This window comes from Schistocerca americana, chromosome 2, assembly GCF_021461395.2.
Source record: "Schistocerca americana isolate TAMUIC-IGC-003095 chromosome 2, iqSchAmer2.1, whole genome shotgun sequence".
NCBI classification, from domain to species: Eukaryota; Metazoa; Arthropoda; class Insecta; order Orthoptera; family Acrididae; genus Schistocerca; species Schistocerca americana.
In genome coordinates, this window is record NC_060120.1 from 202,616,673 (window position 1) to 202,624,155 (window position 7,483).

At 41.7% G+C, this 7,483-nt stretch overlaps 1 long non-coding RNA gene across 1 annotated transcript in view; it reads left to right on the forward strand.

Moving 5' to 3' along the window:
• LOC124596456 overlaps positions 1 to 7,268 on the forward strand; it is a 450,318-nt gene extending 443,050 nt beyond the window's left edge. The window contains exon 3 of the long non-coding RNA XR_006978301.1: positions 7,189 to 7,268. This is a non-coding gene — a long non-coding RNA (uncharacterized LOC124596456). The remainder of the gene's footprint in view (positions 1 to 7,188) is intronic.
• Positions 7,269 to 7,483: the final 215 nt, after the last annotated feature.

Genomic DNA, 7,483 nt, shown 5'->3' on the forward strand with positions numbered 1-7,483 from the left:
ATTAAAATTATCAGTGAATAACCTCCGGGATTGTGTCGGTGGAGTTTCTGTATAGTTTTTTTATTAGTTTAATCACTGTTCGTATTTAATGAAGATGAACGTAGCTCTAGTTTCACTTTCTCTTTCATCTTTCAGTTTACTCCCACAAAAAATAAAAACTGAATTATCAAGCAATGAACATTATTTCATACGTAGCTTTCTCCCTGGATCGCTGTACAAATTTTCCATTTTCTTTTTCGTTCTGTTGGGTCTTGCAGCGTAGCATATGTCGGTATAAGGCATAATGGAAATGAATGCTCCAAACCAGCTGCAATAAGTTACTACGTATTTTAATATTTTACAAGACAGGCCTGTTTCGGCTTATTGCCATTGTTAGGTGACGTCTAATTGGAAGTGACGACCTTATTGCATCCATAGTAAAGTCTTTCCGCCATGTCTCGGTAAGTATAATAGTTCTTCTAGTTATCGAAACGTAAAAAAAGGTTTCTGTCACATATTTTGACAGTTCTTTAGTTTATGTATAGTAAATATATAATACAGTAAAACATACAGCATCATAGTAAAGAAATGTGAAAAATGAACTGTCAAAATATATGAGAAAGACGAATTTTTATATTTCGATCACTACAAGAACTGTTATACAACCGAGACATGAGAGGAAAAGTTTACTATAGATGCAATGTGGTCGTCACTTCCAATTAGACGTCACCTCATAATGGCAATAAGCCGACACAGGCCTGTCGCGTAAAATATTAAAAAACCTATTAACTTATTGTAGCTGGCTTAGAGCATTCATTTCCATAAATTTTCCATCGCTCATAATTAATTTCCGTAACGTATCTGACTTCAAACACGGTTTCAGAAAATGAATTGAAATTTTGCGCTGGGCATCAGCTACACTACTGCCGCTGATGTCATGACAAACAAAGGACTGCACTAAGGTACCTAAAGGTGGTCCCGAAACGCATATTGGCAAAATAAAATGTAAAAGTTAGTGACTGTTGTATTTAATTGTATAATTTACTGTTATTTAGCTAGTTTTCATATACAGGCGTGTGTTCGCCTCTTTGAAATATCATTGCGGATAAAAATTACTTCTGTAGGAAAATGAAATGCCTCCAGCCGTCCTTATGACATTTATTGTGTAGTTACCACTTTCGGCGCTTCAATGCGACATCTTTAGGCCTTAGCTTACTCTGAAGGAGTTGCCACGATCCATATACACGATGTATTAGTGGCCAACATAACAGTTTTACGCTGACTATCGGTAACTGTGATGTTGGGTCTCAATCCATCAACCGTCTGCAGGACAGTACTTCCGTGTATCTGATTTCGCTGCCGCCAGCTTGGCATGACAGTTATTCCTATATTCACAACCGCCTTGACTAGGGCACAGGCAGCAGTATATTTTACCGCTGAAATAAAATGAAGTGTACGATTATTCGTGCAGAGTGATGGCTAACATGATATTGGTAGTGTAGTAGTGGTTTAGAGTCTTTGTCTTCCGTATATGGGTGGAATTTGAAATCGGTTGACGTTTCTCCTGATTACTCCGAAATTCTTAACTGTATATCATATTTGGTGACGCTACAGAGGGCACCATTGTCTAGCATCGTTCGTAAGTTAGTGACGTTCTTTTAATTTGACTAACAAGGGGAAGGCCTAAGAAACGGCCAACCGATTCGGTTCAAATTTGGCAGGTCTCTTGTGTACAATCTAAAACGAAGGCATCTAAGATACTTTGGGTCTACACCCCCGCGTTTTTGAGAAAATTTCCCCTAAAGGTTATGACGAGCAATCGACTCAAAATTGGCGGGATCGATAGATAATTGTAAATAGAGGATTTTTCATCATCAAATATGGGGTCCGAAGACGCATACCTTTCCAGAAATCGAGGTAAGAAACTTTTACAACTGCCGCTTCTCTACACACATGGTAAACGCTTTTCGCCGACAGAACCGATAGCGCAACGGCCAAGGTGGGAATCGGAGAACCTGAGTTTGAATCTCGAAGAAACCTAGCCGATGTTCTTCTTTCCGTTTGTATTTTTCCATATCTCAATTGATAGGGATAGGAGGGTTAATAAGGCAAGTAAATCTATAAGGAATGATAATAATAAGGTAGGCCAATAAATTTCTCAAACCTCTTTGGATAGTAAACAACTAAAATGTTTCTCCAGGTCACTTTAAAATGGCTCGTCCAGTAACTGTTACGTGTCCTCACTTTTCTTCGAACAACTAGATGAATGGTACTTGTTATATAAACATTCGAAACAAATATACTCACGGCACCAAAAACATTTAATGAATGCAATCTTTCGGCAGCTATACTGTTCCTTCTGAAGAGTCGGCGGAAAACAAACTTGGTTTACATTTTAAAATATGTCTTTTTCGGGAATTAATTTTGATGCGTACCGCACATACGATATCGTTGCCTGGAAAATCGGTGGTTATGAATTATTCTGTGAATAGTTATTGCAACCGTGCGGTTGTGCAATTCTCGCTGGGTTTCCAGAAGCACACTGCAATTCTGAAACCTGGAAATAAAGTTTTTAACCTGGCGATAGAAATAAACATCACACGGCTGGCACACAGGTGAGCAGTTTGGCGGTATTACTTTTACTGTGCACGTCGGCTGACCCTCGCCATCTATAAACATTGTGTCATATATTGTAGTATAATTTTTCCACTCCTGGAAATCCAGTATTAGACAAAACTTGTTATCAGAAACGTATGGTTTTAAAAAATTCTCAAGAAATTTTCTGTAAATCGCATTCGTCAGTTTCCCGGACTTGGAGCAGGTAATGTAAACATTTTTCAACGACTGACCTCTTCTATAACCCGAGGACCAAAAGTAACGTTTGTTTCTTGTAAACACAGGAAATCCTCAGGGAACACTTTTCCAGAGGCTGTGATGGCATATTGCGCCGTGTACGAATGTGTCAGTTTGTTTTTACTACCAACTGCGACAAGGGTTCGTTTTTCTCCCTTATGCGATAACATGCGTCAAATGTTCACCCGATACTCACATGCTGTTTGATCGGCGTTGATCAAGTAATCACGATTAAAACCGGTCATAAGTGACGCTGTTTGCGTGCTAAAAAGAGCCGCCACTTTCTGCATATCTTCTATATTTTGTACCTCCTTATGAGAGACGTTTTTAATGACCTGCCGTTGACGAATTTTACAGTCCGATTTGAAATTTCTTGCCCAAGATAATGATGCAGCAAATGTAAAATCCTTGTTGGCAGTATATTGAAGCGCTACACCTGCAGCCTACTCCTGAAGTAGTCTCGTTGTTACATTCTCGTTACGACAACGAGATTCGACAAATCGTCGTATGTCCACTTACTTACTTATCGCCTGGTATTTGTCGTATCTTGTCCCTCCTTTAACGATATCACCTTCCCACAATTTCAAGTCCTTCTTCCTTTTCAGGACTGTTGTTGCCTCATGCTTTTGCAGTGTTTTTAAGTTCCAATTAGGATGATTCCTGACAAGCGCTACCGCCTTTACATTTACTTCAAGGGGTATAGCGCCGTAGTTGAATCGTTTAGTAACCGGTTCGTAATAGTCATCGGGAACAGATGAAGCACATATTCCCAGTGACGTGGAGATTTCCAAAGTGTTACGACCATTTTGCGATTCACTAGTCGGGATATCTTCCACTGAATCACCTTCTGCTTCGTCTTCATGGTATAGTACTTCAGTATCAACAAAAGTCATTTCGTTCGTCAGCTCCGAAAGTCGCTCGACGACATCCGCTCCTATCAATCTGGAACGCCGAGAAATAGAACTGCCTGCTTCCGGTAGTGCAATGATAATGCATCTGTCTTGCAACACTTTTACAAACCAAAACACAGCGTCGGTAACTCACCGCTTGCCATCGTCTGTGACAGGCTCCCAACTATATATTTCAGCGATAGTCGAAGAGCGTACATCCTCCATTATTCAGATTATGCACCTGAAAAGTATTACACAACTAAGAATAACTAGTTACTACGGACTAAACAGACGAGCAAATTACTACAAACAGTACTCGTCACATGTTACTTACGGAAGAACACTGTATTCATTCTCATAACGTATTTCATTCTTCGCATTAACGATGGAAGAATCACTACATGTATCCGCGAGGTTCGCGGCAGCCTAATGACGGAAAACAATTCTTTCCGATTGACTTCTATAAGGCTCGTGCTGGACACCTTCACTTTTCCAGGTTCACAACTATGATATGACGAAGAGGCAACCGGGACAACATAACTCTCCCCGCCTGCATTCTGTCCCGTGCCTCACTGTAAACAAGCGTCGCGCAGTTGGCTATCTGTGATCCCTCGTGAGAAATTCGCAGCACTCTTACTCGGAGTTGTTTTCATGTAAAAAGGCTTAAAAGTTTAATATTTTACTAACTCACGGCGTTTGGAAAATTAGTTTGCCTATCTTATTATCATCATTCCTTATTGATTTATTTACCTTATTAACCCTCCTATCCCTATCAATTGACGAAAAGAATAACATCTGCTGCCGGCCGAAGTGGCCGTGCGGTTAAAGGCGCTGCAGTCTGGAACCGCAGGACCGCTACGGTCGCAGGTTCGAATCCTGCCTCGGGCATGGATGTTTGTGATGTCCTTAGGTTAGTTAGGTTTAACTAGTTCTAAGTTCTAGGGGACTAATGACCTCAGCAGTTGAGTCCCATAGTGCTCAGAGCCATTTGAACCATTTAACATCTGCTAGGTTTCTTCGAGATTCTAACCCTGGTTTTCCGATTCCCATCCATTTATCTTGGCCGTTGCGCTATCGTCGCTGTCGGCGAAAAGGGTTTACCATGTGGGTACAGAAGCGGCAGTTGTAAAAGTTTCTCTCCTCGATTGCTGGAAAAGTTTGTGTTTGCGGACCCCCTACCTGATGATGAAAAATGCACTATTTACAATTATCTATCGATCCCTCCAATTTTGAGTCGATTGCTCCTTTTAGGGGTGATTTTCTCAAAATTGAGGGAGTGTTGACCCAAAAATCTTAGAGTCCTTCGTTTTAGGTAGTACACAAGCGACCTGCCAAATCTGAGCCGAATCGGTTCGCCATGTCTGAGGCCTTCCCCTTGTAAGAGAATCGCAAACAGAGTGCAACATGATTAGAGATTCAGCACTCCCTTTTATTCCAATAGGTAAATAATAATTCTTCATTGTATTGTACATGTATCTGACTTACTCCACAGATCGCAACCGCTCGTAACCACGACAAGCTACAAAAGTCTTATGTTATAGAGATAGATAAATAAAGATGAGCGGCTGGAGTAGGAAGTACAATTTATTTCCGTGAAGAGATCAGGAAGGAAACTAGGGTAGTAATCTTGTTTCTAAGGTCATATTAGAGATCAGACTGGAAGTAAGGATAACTTTTGTTCATTTGGAAAGTATCTTTCCCATTGCAAATTAAAAATACACTGCTGGGAAAAAAGTAGTACACCACTTTAAAGGTTTTCAATTCATTCAAGATTTATTGTTGCAACGGTGCGTATGGAGTACATGAAATGATTACATTTACAGATCAATAGCACAAGCGGTTCTGAATACCAGGGGCGACCCATGATGAAAGATCCATATTAGTACGTAGTATAGCTTTACGCAGTGTAGCTTCCACGGGCGGCAATGTAGTCGATCGTACAGATGCTGAATACTGTCCTGGGATACGTTATGCCACACCTGCTCGACCTGTTCACGTACTTCTATAGCAGCTGCTGACTGACACTCGATTCACTTTACGTTCCATTATTTGTCAAACGTACTCGATTGGAGAGAAGTCCGAAGATCATGCTGGCCAGGGAAGTTCGCTTCACGTCTGGCATAGCACGTCGAGTTTCACGGGCAGTATGTGGGCGCGCATTATCGTATTGCAACAACACATCAATTTGCTGTTGCAAGAACGGCAAAAGAACGAATCTAACAACATCCTGCACGTACGTAGTGCTGGTTAGCGTCTCCTCCAGGAACACCAAAGGTGAACGAGTGTTGTTGCTTATCGCACCCGGGACTGTAAGGCTTGCGATGGGACAAGTGTGTCTTGGAGAAATGCACTTTACGAAACAGCGCTCACCAGTTCTACGTCATACGTGCAAACGACCATCATTTGCATGCAAGCAGAATCTCCCTTCATCCCTGAAGACCACGGCTAGCCATTCCATCTTCCAAGTGATCCTCTGACTGCACCAGTCGAGCAATGCACGTCCATTCTGTGGTGTGAGTCGATGACGGGCTAGAGTCGTGCGTGCCCGTAGTCCACTGCTAACAACCGTTTCGCAACCGTTCGTGTTGACACGTCTGGACTCACAAACTCTCTTATCTATGGTGTGGTAACTGTACATTCTGCCACTTCCACCCTTAGAATATTACGATCCTGGCGGGCTTCTGTGATGCAAAGCGCGTCCAGAACCTCGTCTAAGGGTGTGAGAATGTTCATATAACCACTGATACCAACCTCATTGCACAACTAGCGCATCACGTCCAACGTGTATGGCCATTCTCCGAAAGGACCATCCCGCCACTCGGAGGACCACCATTTGACCCCTTTCTAATTTGCTCACTTGACCATAAGAAGCATGAGTGCGTCTCTGTGGCATGGTTGCCTTCTTGCTTCACACGTTTGCACCATACTGAATCTTCCGACTATGGACGTTCCTTATTAAAGGGTAAACGTAGATGTTGCTGGTAGCTATGCCACAGCGCTATCTGTTGGCTGAAGACAATGAAACCGTTATCAGTACATTTACTATCCTCCAGGTGGCATATACCGGCATCGGATCAAAATCGATGTCGTCTTTTCAGATACATTAATTTTTTTTTTTTTGTCTGTGTTTTACAGTGTGAATATTCTCATTCACTGGCTCATACACTTCTGCTGTTTGCACTTACGTTCAGGTTGTGCTGTTTAACTCTTGCACTATCTTGCGTTAAATTTCAGGAGACTATAGACTCCTGCAGCTCTGTAAACAACATCAATGACAGGCACGTGTGTGTGTACGTGCTGTTCACGGACCATTTTATGCGTACAGTAATAAACTTAAACGGACTGCCTCCGTCGTGTTTTTCTGTCTAGCACTACCTTATGGTTGTTTGGTTGGACAACTAACAGAGGCAGGTAACTCGTGCTGAAAGAATTATATCACGTGACAAATATTCTATTTATGTTACAGGCATCCCGGCTTGACTTCCTGCCCGAGATGAACGTCTGACGGCTGGCGGTTATCAGTCAACAACAATTCTATTCAGTTCTACAAGGTAAGAATGCGCTACAGCTGAATTTAAGTAGCCTTTATCTTGTACGTACTTTTATTAATAGAATTTACAAAATCAAATAACTCACTACGGCATTTCCTTGAGGGATAACGCAATTGCGAAGGAACTACTGCCCCAGTCCTGTGTACGCCTAATTGTCAACCATACCTATTAAATCTCACTGGTTGTGGGTCCTACACAAAACATTTTACT